Source organism: Colossoma macropomum, unplaced genomic scaffold, assembly GCF_904425465.1.
Source record: "Colossoma macropomum unplaced genomic scaffold, Colossoma_macropomum, whole genome shotgun sequence".
Lineage (NCBI taxonomy): Eukaryota > Metazoa > Chordata > Actinopteri > Characiformes > Serrasalmidae > Colossoma > Colossoma macropomum.
Genome location: NW_023494803.1, coordinates 2,216,347 through 2,231,574, shown reverse-complemented (window position 1 = coordinate 2,231,574; position 15,228 = coordinate 2,216,347). Strand labels below are relative to the sequence as shown.

At 39.4% G+C, this 15,228-nt stretch overlaps 1 protein-coding gene across 1 annotated transcript in view; it reads right to left on the bottom strand.

The window, feature by feature from the left end:
- spata17 (spermatogenesis associated 17) overlaps nucleotides 1-15,228 on the bottom strand; it is a 69,101-nt gene that overhangs the window by 10,677 nt on the left and 43,196 nt on the right. The gene's annotated exons all lie outside the window — the stretch shown is intronic.

Below are 15,228 nucleotides of genomic sequence, written 5' to 3'. Positions count from 1 at the left end.
AGTATGACGATGTATTAGTGTCTCTAATTAAAGAATTGCTTTAACCCTATCAAACCCTCGTGTCTCGCTGGCAATACACTCATATTATTGGTCTTTATCCCCGTTTAAATCTGCCCCCAGAGTGGTCACAATGCATGCATGTCCACTCTGGCCATTGTAAAATGGATTGCCATGTGGAATTTTAGCTTTTTTCTCTCTAGTGTGTTTTCTGTTGCAGCGCAATATTCCAAGATAAATCAAAGCACAGTTTTCATCTGTAAACACTTTTTATCGATCGTTTAAATGAAACTAACAATAAAAAGTGAATGAAGTATATATGAATATGAAATATATGTCCAAATGTTTGGAGACACCTGCTCATCCAGGCTTTCTTCAGAAATTACAGTTTTTAATAGGGAGTTTGTCCCTCCTTGCTGCAGTAACAGTAACTCTTCTGGAAGGCTTTACACTAGATGTTGGAACACTGCTGTGAGGATTTGACTGCATTCAGCCACAAGAGCATTAGTGAGATCAGGTACTGATGTTGGATGATCAGTTTTGGATCATTCCAAATATACTAGATGGAGCTCCATCACACCAGAGAACCCAGTTCCACAGGTCCACAGCCTAAAGCTGGGGGGCTTTATCCGTCTCTAACCAACTCTCTGGGCATGGCTCATGTGCAGCTGATTCCTCTGTACTGGGAATCAAATACATAAAACCAGAACATGAGAACAAAGAACGAACTATGCCCAGCAAGGTGCAGAACAAACACAAAAGGAATACATACTTGTGAAAATAAACAAAGAACACCTCGGAACAAATACAGGATGAGGCTACTGATCAGACGCAGGTGAGGGGCGTGACTAAGGGTGGAGTGAGATAACCAAGGCGAAACAAAAGCACATGGCTAGAGACACGAGGGAAGATAAACAAAAAGGGGAAACAGACAAAGACAAGGGCCAATCAGGGCAGGATATTACACAGAGTCAACTGAGTTGGACTATGAGTTGTATTTTGTGTTGAAATGAACTTTATTTTAAGGATCATAAAAACTGTAAAATTAGGGACACACTTTCTAGGTCTACAGTGCAATTAATGTAGACATGCACAGAAACTCTTGTGCAATATTAATTACTGTACAATGACTGTTGCTAAGACAAAGTCAGATAACCCAGCCTATTCCTCAATTAGCTTAAAGAAAGGCACACATACACAAATCCAATCATTCCTGCAAGATTAACCGACAAATGCCGAAGTGACGCAGGTTTTCTTTGTAATCATGTGCTCTCGCTGTTGTGCAGGAAGAGTAATCCCTCTGCCTCGACTGAAGAGGCCCTACTGCATGTCATCTAAATGAGGTGTCTGCTGGGCTGCGTGAGCTGCTGGCATTGCAACACACGCCGCTGTCCTTGGAAGCCCTGTTATTGTGCCTTAATTAATTTAATCAAACCCCGGAGTAACAGAGAGCGTCTGTGAATACTATGCAAAGAACTACTCTTTTGCACAAGCTTGCATTACCAGCCTGCATTACTGCAGCAGCGACGCATTTCAGAAGAGTTTTTACAAACCTCACAAGCTTTTTACAGTTCTGAAAAAGGTAAAGGACAGTATCTGACATGCTAAAACAAAAAGCAGTGATTAGTAAATACTGTTCAACCTGTATTAAATTCAAAATAGCAAATAAACACAATATTTTACCTTATGAACTTTTTGGAGATATATGCTCATTTCAACTGTACACATTACGAAACACTGAGACATCAGCATGTTTACCACTGTGTTACATCTACTTTCTTTTCACATCACCTCATTGTGGGACTGAAGTCACCAGTTCATCCAGTTTTAAAAGCGAAATTTTATTGCCATTATTCTATTATACAAATCCTCAGCTGGCCAGCTGTACAGGGCCTTCGCTGTCGTCTTCAATGCTTCATAATGCACAGCACGTTTTAATGGGAGACGGGTCTGTAGGCGTGGCCTTTGTACTAAGCAAAGCCGCCAAGGGCCCCCATCAGCCAAGGGCCCCCATCAGCCAGGGGCCCGCATCAATCTGGGGCCCCGATCAGCCAAGGGCCCCACAAAAATACAAATTAGATATCGTCACTGTCCACCGAAAAACAAGCATCTCCAAAAAGGTAACTTTACAGGAAAGGGCAAAAACCTTCTTTACTTACTAGATTTTATTCAATGCAATTTTGGAGCATTTCTATTGGTCCATTCATCATGAAACTTTTACATAATGTAAAGGGCTCCTGAGCTCAAATGATGTAGAAAAGTAAAAATCATCAAAAATGGAGATGTTTTTCTTTGGACAGTGACGATATACTGTACGTGTTAAATGATCTATTCTGATATATAAAAAAGCTGTGATTTGTAATTGTAGCAACTATTTTTAGTCATTTCAATGCAGCCCCTCCCCCGGTCGTGATAATAATGGAACATTCCATGTTATCATGTGATGACACAACTGTTTTGTTTGGGTGGAAAATCAAATAAAAGTCATCCGAGTGCAGCGGAAAAATGCAAAAAGGGGAAGAAAGCAAATCGTTTCTTACTACACTACCAAAGCTAACTGGTTTGACTCAGTCAGCTGTACAGGCCCTTGTAGTTACTGAGTGATGACCCTTAGTATGTAATAAGTCTGGGATTTTAAGTGGTTAAAACAAGCAAAATTATCTGCCAATATAGTGAGAAAACTTTTTCAGTGTAGATGGTTGTGCCACTCGGGAGGCAACTCATTTTAAAAAGTACATCTATGTCTTTTGCCAAGAGCCATGGATTTACTAAATCAGGTCTGGCCAGTGAAGCATCCGCACTCTCTGATTATGCCGCCATGCAGAATGTGTTTGAACCGTCTCTAAAAAAGACGTCTGATGGATTCTGGCTTTTGGACTTTATGCTGGTAACAATCTGGATGCTCCTTTTCTTCTTTCGTCATTATTTCCATAAATAATTGGAAACGTTGTCAGACCACAATACATATTTCCATTGTGCATCAGTGTATTTCAGATGAGCTTGAGCCCAGAAAGGTTTCTGGACATTTCTGGATGTTGTTGACATATGGCTTCCACTGTGTGTAGTACAGTCTTACCTTGTTTTTGTGTATGTAGCAATGAATGATGTTTATTGACAAGCCCTTGTGGTGATATCTATCACATGCCTGTTTTTAATGCAGTGCTGTTTGAGGGAGCAGAGGTCATAATTTTCAGTCTTGATCTTCATGCACAGAGATTTCTACAGATTCCCTGAATCGTTTGATTATTTTATGCACCACAGAGGCTAAAATACTCTCTAAAATCCTTACATTGACTTTTTTATGTCAGAGTTGTGAGCCTCGGCCCATTCTTTGGTCATAAAGGACTTGGCCTTTCTTGGATGCTCCTTTTATACCCAATGATAATTGCATCAGCTGTTTAAGCACGTTTCACATGTTCCTAGTCTTAAATCATGCAACTTTTTTGGAATGTGTTTCTGGAATCAATATAAAATAAATATCTTGTCACTGTACTGTTTTTGTTTCAGTACAGATTAAGGTGGATTTACCAATCACTGCTGTCCTTTTTTTATTTGCGTTTCACATACTGTCTTATTTTTTAAAACTGAGGTTTGTACAATGCAAGGACAGTGAATGGAGATGAACAGAGGTGTGTGTGTTTGTGGTGTGTGTTAGGAGGTATAGAAAAGAAGTGTTGTGTGTTGTTAACCATCCACGCTTTTTTTTACCATTCTCAATGGAGCCTTCAGATTGCATCTGCATCTTTTCCATGTGTTTTCTTCCCAAGTAATAGAATGTTCATTTGCATTTTGCTCTTTGCTGACTTCTAGTCCACACAATGGAATATGAAGGCTGTCATGTCTGGACGTTTGAAGGCTGAGATTTGGTGCCGGTGTGGAGAATGTAAGGCAAAGCAAAGCTGAGAGACGGGAGTATATTGGTTCAGTGGAGCGTAACTATTAAAGAGAGCCCTGGCTGTGAGGGTGAGTTTCTGACACACACTTAATGCAAAGATGCTTTTGAAGGGGGTTATCTTTGATTTCCATACTTACGGTGGACGAGCTGGTCATATACTGTGATTTCCCTTTGTTTTTAGGCTTTCTAAACATATATAGCACTTGACTAGAAGGAATATCCAGAAGATAATCCTCAGTGATAGTGTGTCTCAGTCCAAGAGCAGATATAATTTGTGTTAAGACAGGCCACTCGGGCTGGTTTTCTATTCCCAAATGACGCCACCTTGGAACAAACTGTCTTTCTTTTTAGCCAAGGACCACACTTAACCTTTCTAGAAAACTGGCCCATAACCTAAATCACCAACTCTTAACTTTAAAGCAGCAGCCACATCAAACACAACTAAAAACCATGACTTTTGCACTTTATGCTGGTAACAATCCAGAAGGTCCTTATTTTCTTTGACCTGCAGAGCACATGAAACTAAATAACTGGCTCATTAAACCACAACACACACAATCCACTGTGTATCAGTCCAGTTCAGATGAGCTGGAGCCCAGAGAAGTCCATGTGGTGAAATCCATCACAGAAGCATGACAGTTTGTAATGCAGTGTTTAAAATTTGCCTGGCAAAAAGTGAATTCACTTAAAAAGAATGAGTATCCAGAAGCATTTCATTTTGCTTCACAGCAAGTTTATCTAGGTGAACTTTAACCTGCGGATTTGTGAATAAAAATAGAAAATGAGGAGGTGAGCTGTGATGAGGAAGAAGGCTTTTCAGTCAACACAACGCTGTGTGTCACTTAACGTTCCGGGATAAAGTATCTCCCTCAGTGACCACAGATAGCCTGGATAAAAACATCATAGCCTGCCCAGACTCAAACTGTCTAATTAATCATCGCTCCGCCTGTTTTTCCCCATTTTGTATTCTAATATTTTACACTAGCGCTGTTTGCTATCCGGTGTGGTCCAGAGGAGGATGGGTTCCCCTTCTGAGTCTTGGTTCCTCTCAAGGTTTCCTCCTTTTGCTCTTAGGGAGTTTTTCTTTGCCACTTTCGCCGTTGGTGACGCTCATGGGGGCTCAGACCCGGATTAATCTGTAATGCTGCTTTGTGACAACACCTGTTGTAAAAAGCGCTACATAAATAAACTTTGACTTGACTTGACTTGACTCTCTTCAGTGCTAAGATTAAGATTAAATGGACCCAAATACACAAACAGCAAAGATGAAGTTCAAGAGGACAGCATCAGGCTAGTAAAGTGGGCTGATTACTTAACAATAACACCTAATAGAAGGAAATACATTCAGATACTTCATTTTCATGTTCCTTCATTACCAAAGATGTTTTAGGTTACAGTACGCCTGTTTTAAATTTGAAGATAAATGAACTGTGCCAAGTTGAGCGCCATGGTTTATTACCGGGATTTGTTATTACACTACTGTGACGTTAATACAGACAGATTTACTATTACTGAATTATTACTTAGCAGTAATATTACTTACTTCTATGGACTTTGCAGATTCATACCGGATTAAAATGATGGATCTTGTGAGCAAATTACACGACCTCCCCAGGTAAAACCAACCCAGCTCAAATAAGGCTTTAACCATTCACTGAACTAGACATTCCATCCAAAACCACATCACATCAGAACTGCACAGTCTCACCTGATTTTTGCTCTACCCTCATGACGAATATAGCGAGGCGACTGTTCAGTGTAACTGCAGCCTAATATAGATCATTTTCATAAGAAAACCTGGTATTTACAAAACTTAACATTGTAAGAGAAAGAAAAAAAAGAGTCCTACCTTAATGTAGTAAGATTTTACTGCAAGTCATTTTGGACCACTGACATTGGTTTGTTCATTAAGACACATTTAGAAAATGTGAAGCGCAGCTGGCATTGTTTAAAAAATAAAAACTGAAAATTTCACTTTGAGAAATGAAATGAAAATGAAAAGTTTTGAAAAATGAAAAAGTAGGCTTTGATATGTGATGACAAGCAACATTCAAAACAATTCTGTCACTTTCTTACAGAATAACATTTTAAGGAAGGACCTGCAAAATGCCATTGTTTTTGACTGCATTTTAAAACTTGTATTAATATAGACCTTTTAAATCATATTTCACGGCCTGTTTATTTGACATTATTTGAATGCAGAATGATAAAAAAGAAAATGCTATCATAATGGAAGAAAGTGTGGAGTTAATTGATACATATATAACATAAAAAGTAAGAGGCACGTCAGGAGAATTGTTTATAACGTGGCAAATGAAGGGGCCGGCAAATTTTATCACCCTATAAAACGGTTATAGTGAATCACCCAGAGCCTCCTGGTCACTAATGTAGTCCGGTCTGATGTGCGCCTGCGTGCGTGTAGGCTTGAAACCTGGACGTCTGCTCTCTTGGAGTCAGAACAGGCTGTCCTACTTTTTATTTTACTTATTTATTGCTCATAATGAATATCATTCACATTTGAACATGGCTCGTACATCATGCGTATCATTTTGATGCATTATCCCTCTGATGATTAACAAGAGCAGGCAGTAACAAAGCATCATTTTAGGCTAAATATTCCTGTGGCCACCAGGCCTCCTAGCACAATAATTTAAAAAAAGACATTGCTTGAGTCCTGCTTAGAGGTGGAAAGTGGGGGGGGGTGGAGATGGAATGGGGGGGTTGAAAAAGCAATTACTGAAGCAACATTAAAAAAGCAGAGAGAGAGAAAGAGGAGGGGGGTGTAGGACTAGGCAGAGCGCAGGGCTTTCACCACCGAGATATATCAGTTTAAAAGCGTGATTGATGAAAGTCTAATGCAAGGCGATGGCGAGGCTTTTTGCGGCGAGGCATGGCCACTGCCTGCACTTCATTAGACGCTGTAATTAGCCCTGGTGCTTCAATTTGTTAGCAATGGTGGTGATAATGCAAACATCAAAACACAGGCTCCGGCCACGCAAAGGGCAAGCGTGAGGCCCGATGAAGGGCCATCCTCGTCCAGCGGATGTTAACTAATGCGCTAATTACCGGGTGCGCGTCAGCCGTCATCTTCACCAGCTGGACTTTCACTATGCATCAGCAGTAACTGCCATCATCGCAGGAGGTGATGTCCGGCTTAGCGCACTCACTCCAGCTCTAGCCTGGACTAGGGCCGTCACGGTCACCCCATTAAAAAAATAAATGAATCAAAATGTACCTTTTTGCGAATCAGCAATGATTAGTTGGTGGTTTGCATGATGATATTTCTCCAAATTTTCTGCATAATTCAATTGTTGAGATGTAAACAGTTATTCAGAGTGGTTTGATGTGAAATGGTGACTGTGTTGAGCTGCCAGCGAGCAATGAGGGTGAAAATTCACACCTCTCCAAAAAGACCGCCGTGCCGAGATAAAACAGACAGCACGGCCGCAGCTTTGTTCATTTCATATCCTCTACAACTGCCCAATTAAAACAGCATTTCAACACAATAAAAACACTTTCATAAATGTTGCTTGTATTTGTGTAAATGACACACATTTTCATTAAAATAAACTCCACTGTTACTGAAGAAAACTGAAGGACCTCCTCAACAACAGACGGAAATTCAATTGCATGTTTTTTTTCTTACAAAAAGGGTTAAAAATACATTTTGGGCCAAAACCTAATCTCAAAACTACTGTAAAACAACGTCTTAAGCCTCTTCGTGTAACAGTGTTCTGTAACGCAGCTTTTAGAGGCATTAAACTCTTCAGACATCCGGCTCCTATCACAATTGTGAACCATTCTGACTCTAAGTTTCAATACAATTAACATTTCAAATCAAACCACTCTGAATGATTTTGTTAACATCTTCACCATTGAACTGCACAGAAATGTTGAAAAAATTGGTGGAATGAAGTCTTTTTAAAGTCTTTAAAAAAAAGCATTCATTTAAGTGTATTTTTATTGTATAAATGTAGATAAACACTAAAACAACACATCAAAAGTGACAGGAATCAGTGAAAGTTTTGACAAGACAACCATATATAAATGTGACCTCCCAGAAAAAGAGGAGGCAGATATAAATATCAGAAGTAAAGTTCGTTAGCTATGTATCTGAGCGCGTCCGCGGCCTCCGCGATCCTCCCCACATCGCTTCCTTTTATCTTTACAATTGAGATAAATCACCGTGCGCTGCTTTCGGGTTAAGACATGTTAATCCTAGGAAATAACAGATCTCAAGGTGCCGTTCCAAGGAGGAGTGGAGGAGGAACTGAGAGGAAGAAATGTAGGGGAAGCAAAAAAGAGAACGAGTATAATTTAATCACAAATGCACCTGAAAATCACCATATCCATCATTATCTTCTTGTGAGTCAATGCAGGGAAAAAGAATGAGGGGATGTGGAGATTCATTAGAAAGCCAGGTTTGTGTGCAGCGCATTTCTCACCGCTAACCGCCAAAGGTGGGCAAACACAGCACATTTATCAAGCCACAGACAAATGACATTGGGTTACTAGTTAGACAGTGTAATAAGCGCCATTTAATTTCCTCTTTAGAATCAATTTACGTTTCAAAGCTTGGGATTGCCATCAAGGGACAAAGCTTTTCTTGTGAGAATTAGGGAGCTGGATGTTTTTTACTTTGCAGATCAAATAGCTTAGTGGTGTCTGATAAAGATAAGAGCATTAACATAGTCAATGAACCTAAGCACGATAGATTTCTAAGGATGTCAAGGCTTTCTAAGGTCTGGAACGCAAACTTTTCAGGTTTGTTCCTTTTTTGCCATGAGACATTAATCGCAGTAGTGAAGAACACCAGTCTAGGAAGTCTAGCACATCATATGTAATCTCTGATGCATACATCATGGTAACACTTTACTGTAGGGTGCTGTTAATAAGGCTACATGACACCTACATAAGGTTGTCATTACAACTGACATAACACTACATAACTGTTTATAAATGCTTTTTAGAACAGGCATCATCTGTCATAAAGGCTACTTTAGCTGGCTTTGATCAAAATTGGCAAATGTAACCTTTATAGCGAATGACGCTTATTGGAACAAGCATTTATAAACAGTTATGTAGGGTTATGTCAGTTGTAATGACAACCTTATGTAGGTGTCACGTAGCCTTATGAACAGCACCCTACAGTAAAGTGTTACCTACATCATCACAGCCAATCATGACCAGTCTCTTCTAGTGGTGTGGAGACCAGCATCTACACTTTCAGAAAAACTCTAGCGGTTGTGGGCCAAAGGGGCAGATTTACTAAAAGAGGAGCTCATTACTGTCAGTTTACCAACACTTTGTGCTAGTGAGGGTGGCTAACCTAGCAGGTTATCCACTAAGAACTACTATAGCCAATGTCTTTTACTGAGTCACTGACTGACTGACTGACTGTCTAAAGATCATTGTTGAAAGCTGCATGCACAAGTGTCGCACGAGACAAGTAGTAGGTGGCGCTACACCATTAAAAACTGCCCTTATACCCTCTCAACGCAACCACTATAGGAAGTAACGGGAGAAACACATCGTAGGTCTGATGAAAACCTATTAATGGGTGAAATAACGCAGTAGTGAATATTTACGTCTGACCTCCGGGGGAATTTTTCCTTCATCTTCCCTTATTTAGCTTCACTAAGTCTTATTATTCAGCATCTACAAGGACTTCAGTGCAGACCGGCTGAGCTATTCTTAGGTTATAGAAGAGTGTAATAAAACTTTAGGCCTGCTGGTGAACGCCGGCCATTTAAGGGGTTAAACTGTTCAAGGTGAGGATACAGTCACCCGGCACTAGTACATGACCGATAAGTGCACCAGCACGTACACTGGAATGATATGACATGTTTATTAAATAATATAATTATTGCATTTTTTTCCATCTATTGGCCAATGTAACTTTAGCTCAGAAGTTGTTCTGCTCATATTTGTATTACACACTAAGGCGTATTATTCAGAAACTACAGGGACCTCAGTGTAAACTGGATGAGCTGTTCTTGAATAGAAGTGTTATAGAAGTGTGTAATAAATCTTTGCCGTCGGGCCATTTAAAGGGTTAACATTACAATCTGAAAATGTACATTTTACTCTACACGATTCTGAGTAACTGTAGACATTTGTGTGCATTATCACTTTGTAACGGGTTTGCCAAGTAAACGTCAGCTAACGTCTGCACTAATATAGTCCCTTAATATCCAGAATGCCTTGTGTGTCAAAGAGCAAATTGTTGTCATTTTAAGTAGATAATTACACTTTATTGTTCATCATTTCAGAGTTTCTCCTTGTTCTCTAAAATAACTTGAACTATTGAGTAAAACATGCATCAATACCTTTTGGTTGATATTTTAAGTTATTATTGAATGTAAAATATTATTATTAGTAGTAGTGGTAGTAGCAGTACATACAGTGATGTGATGCTGAAGTCAAGTTAGCTAACATCACATTGACGAATAACTAACTTTACAAAGTAATAATAATAAAATAATAATATCCTGTATTCTGTCTTGTATCCTATATCATGATCACCTGTGTGACCACAGCCATGCAGCTGGTGGTGGTCAGTAAAACTAGGTTCTTGTTTCCTTTCATGCAGCCCTATTAAGTAAGTGCATGTTGGCCACTATCCAGTGTTTTCAGGTCCAAATTTTAACAGATGTGAGGCGATGCTGATCTGACAGAATGCGATCATCAGTTGGCCTTCTTTGGCACCATTTCTTCATCGTTGTCTTGGTGTGTCTGGATCCTTAGTGACCTCACAATGCAGCCTACTGCATCCTCAAGCTCCTCAGGCCACAGAGTATAACAACTGTCGACTGTCTTTTTCTTTATCAGTCTTTGAACTTCAAGGTCACGACACACAGGAAGAGAGAGACAGATCTAACAACCACCCGTGCTGTTTGTATATAACAGCAGAAAGAAGCCCAGAGAAAGTTCTATAATCTTAACGATACTCTTATACTCACGGGACCTCCTGTTTCGGTGTCTGGCTCTCTGTGTGACCTGAGTTAAACGGAGGGCACCTCTGTGACCACATTACTGTTTAGATCCTCACCCGTGTTCCCTCGCTCTCACACACTATGATAAAGAGTGAGTGGTGGAGACAGAGAGAGAGTTTCCTCAGACATTTTATCAGGCACAGCCTTGTTGAGGGGTGGAGGGTAAGCCACTCAAAGAGAACGCTTCGCTCTACATGCTGCGTGAGCTGGCTGTCTTAATTACAGCCAGTGAGGAGCCTTTAGTTACGCAACGGAAGTCCTTTTTGAATTGTAATGTAACGTAATTTGATGTTAGTATTTAGACATTCTAGTTTGCTTGTTTAATTATGATATCTTGGTTTCTTGGTTTATCAGTTCCCCCTTTTTCTGTCCATGTCTGAGTGAATGTGTCATTTATAGCATGTCGCTGTTGTCGGAACAAAACCTCGTATCTCCAAAATGGTAACTTTACAGAAGAAGGAAAAAACCTTCTTTACCTTTAATGTAAGTCAGTGGAACCAGATGTTTTTCCAAGTGACTTTGGGTCGTTTCTTTTGGCCCATTCATCATTAAATTTACACACAATGTAAAGAACAACAGGCTTTTTCAAATTATGTCAAAAACTGAGAAAAGACAGAAACGTAGATACAAGGTTTTTTTCCAACAGCAGTGATATGAAGCCTGCCAACAGGAATGTGAGGACATTTTAATGTCAACGTGAATCAGAAATCATAATGCAATTTCCATCTGCATCATGACGTATTTCCGAGTGAAACGTGTTATCAGAGCATCTCTGATCTATTTTTCACCCAATGATAGGTGGCGGAGGCAGTGAAAGGTAAAACATGATATTATTGGTCAGGATTATTTTCCCTGCTCGCTGGTGTACATGATATAATAAATCATGCTTAGTATGATCACGAATTAACAAAGTGAAAAAAGTCTATTTTGATTTCAGGTTGACTTTAAGCAACATATACATGATATGCCATAATAATATGGCTTCATGGAGCCATAATAAAATCAATTTAAACACGGACAAACACTGTTTGACCTTCTCTGACTCCTCAAAGTATCATTTTAAAATATTCAATAATTCAATAATAACCAAAGTTTTAGTATTTCATTAGCAAATTCCAGTCCTTAATAGTTCATTAAATGTTCATTACCACCAGACAGGATCGAGTAAGTATGATAAACAATATTGAAAAGTTATTGATAGCAATATTTTCATTATCTAAAGCCACAGGTATGTTACACTTATATTCAACAATGCTGGTCAAACGTTCTGTTGACTTTCTAAGTGAAAAGGTTTGGTATAAGTTCTGCAGACCCAGGTGTACATACAGGTAAACAAATGGCTGATTTTCAGTGGACTTGCATCAAATTCTTTTAAAATAAAGATAAAAAATGTATATGTATGTTTATATATGCTTTTATATATATATATATTTGATAGAGTTTGTTTTGCTAGCTTACTGGAAACTGTGGCCTGCTAGGCTAGCTGGCTACAAGTGCCAGACTGTTAGCAGTAGCAAGCAAAGATAAACTGCAAGTATGTCCTCTATTACCAGTTACATTTATTATTAATTATCTAACTTCACTTGAAGCCTGTAAAGAGCACTTATAATGCTTCATAAGGCATTATGTACTGTAGTGAAAATTCTTTAATATTTAAAAGATATTTGAAAAAACTCATTTCACTTAAATCCTGTAATGGCTTGGTATAAAGTGTTATAGTGCACTACAACGTAAGTGCATACAATGTTCTTATGAACAGATATTATAATGCATTATGGAACCTGACTTAATACAGTCATATACGCTTGCTTTATAAAGTGTTATGTGTGTAATAATAACTATTTAAAAGCAATTGTACAAGCTTTTGGTTATATATGCCATATAAACACCTTATAAATGCATGATGAACACAGGCTTCATACACTCTCAGAAATAAAGGTACTAAACTGTCACTGGGTCAGTTCCCCTCTTTAGTCAGGGAACATAACTGAACCATAATCCACTGAAATGATATGTTCTCCACACACCCCGTCTCGTCTCCAGGCTTGTATTTTACTGTTTTGTTTAAAACATTCGGTTATGAAAAGGTACAAATACGAACTTTTCACCTGGAAAAACTTATTTAAGCGTCACAAACAGACCTTAAAACCACGGTTGGAGCTTTGAGGGAACATTTACACTGTTTGTACCTTGATGAATGAGAAATGTACCTGAACAGAACCTTTATTACTAACAGTGCAGGAAGTGTTACCAAAACGTCTTTTAGAGTTTTGCCACATTTTTCATATACAAATGAAAAACTCGAAAACAAAGACGTGAACCAATCTATATTTAAATTGAATTCAAAATACAATGTAAGTTCAATTCATTACATAACTAACTACAGTTATATGCAAAAGTTTGAACACCCTCGGTCAAATGGAAATAAGTTAATGCATCCACTACAGGAAACAAAATTAAATAATAAGCATTTTTCTGCACGTTTTTGTGCACCGTTGCTTTTTTTGCCGAGATTCACATTAGGAAAAAAGCAATAAAATACAAAAATAGGCCATAACTTTTGCACAGGCCACTTTTGTTTTATTTTTTCCACCAATATGTTAAATTCAGCAAATAAACACTAATGATGCATTTAAATGTACTAAAGTGTCTGTAAGCTTATTTTCACTTAGACAATGAACAAAACATGTCATCAGACTGGGGCGTAATGATGTAATTGCATTTAAATAATTATGCAGCCTCATGTAAAAGTGTGGTAAGTGTTCAGATGGTTTACTTCAGTGTTTTTATATCCACTCGGGGAAAATCTGACCTGCTGCTATGATTTTCAGACTGAAACAGTTCTGTGGATGAAGTTCTGTGATTAATTCGTCACTAAGAGATCTCTTAAGAGGCCGTGTGTGTGTGTGCCTGTCAGTGGGACGAGAGACCTCTCTGGGTCGGGCATAACCCCTGAGGGTGGGGGGTCTTCCCTCTATGTATGGATCAGTGATAATCCTCAATGTGACATCCTCAGCTGCGTCAATTATGCTAATCACGCACAAGCTCGTTACGCTGAGCCTTCATTACTGTCAAACGCCAGCAGGACGGGTTTCACACCCCTGCAATATGAACCTGGCTCAAAAAGGATGAGCTGTGCTTTTTTAGCTCATGTTGTGATACGATCAGTCTAGACAGAGGGAAGCTTCATTCTAGATCAGCAGATCTCTGGACAGATTCAGTAAATGGTCATTAAGTAACGAGTACTGGAAAATGCTGCACACACACCAAGTGTCCAGGATTTCTCATGAACCTACACTCCTTGACCATCCGGTACATCTACCATACAGGTCCACTTTCTAGGTTTCCAGTTACCAGAGATGTTCAGAAGTCGCTTCAGTCCAAGTCGAGTCTTGAGTCTCTGGGGTTTGAGGTGGAGTCAAGTTTTGAGTTTTGAGGTGTAACAGAGTCTCACGTCTTTAGTAGAGAATGTTAGATTTGTCTCATTATTAACTGCAGGAACTGCATTGTATAAAAGTAAACCCTGCTAAAACCTATCAGGACTGACACGGCTTCAAATAACGAGCCTTTCATAGAAAAGCGTCCGTCTGAAGGACAGAACTGAACACTGAAAACTGATAATCAAAGGAAAGCTTTGGTCACTTTTATTTGTTTAGCGTGGAAAAAGGCACGAGCCCAAACTCAGCACCTTTGGATCCATCTTATGTTATAAGAACGCAGTTTCTTACAGATTTAATTTTGTGATATTTTCATTGGCGTCAGAGAAGTTCTTTTTGAGCAGTCACAAATCTGGCAGGCTGGCTTCCAACTGAGAGGCCTATGCCCCCAGTTTGTAGCTATGCCCTTGGCTTAACTGCCAAAATGGCCAATGAGTGTAGCTACAAGTACCTAATAAACTGGCATCTGTTGTGTGGATTACAGTATGTAACATCTAGAGCTGTGAAAGAATTTGACATAAGATGTACTTTCTGTACAGTGTCAGCTGTAGAGGCTCTTATATTTATTTCATTCCAGGAGGAGGCATTTCCGGGCAATTGCACTGGATGCAGAGGGCAGTGCCTGCTGGTAAGAGCCAATAAAGAACTCTCATCCATGAACGGCCTTCAGCAAAGACACAGTCAATTACCTAATGCGAGGACTTCAGGGTGGTTGGTTAAGGTGGGGGGCTTCTTCCCCTCATTTCCTTGTGGGTTTTTATTAAATTGCTGTCAGATTTGACAAATTTGTGACAGGGGTCTGGAGTGGGGTGTCTTTTTCCCTGCTGAGTCATGCCATGTTGGGCACATATGGAGCACATGCTTGTGCAAGTACAGAGCGCATTCTGTCTGTGTGCTGCTGGTA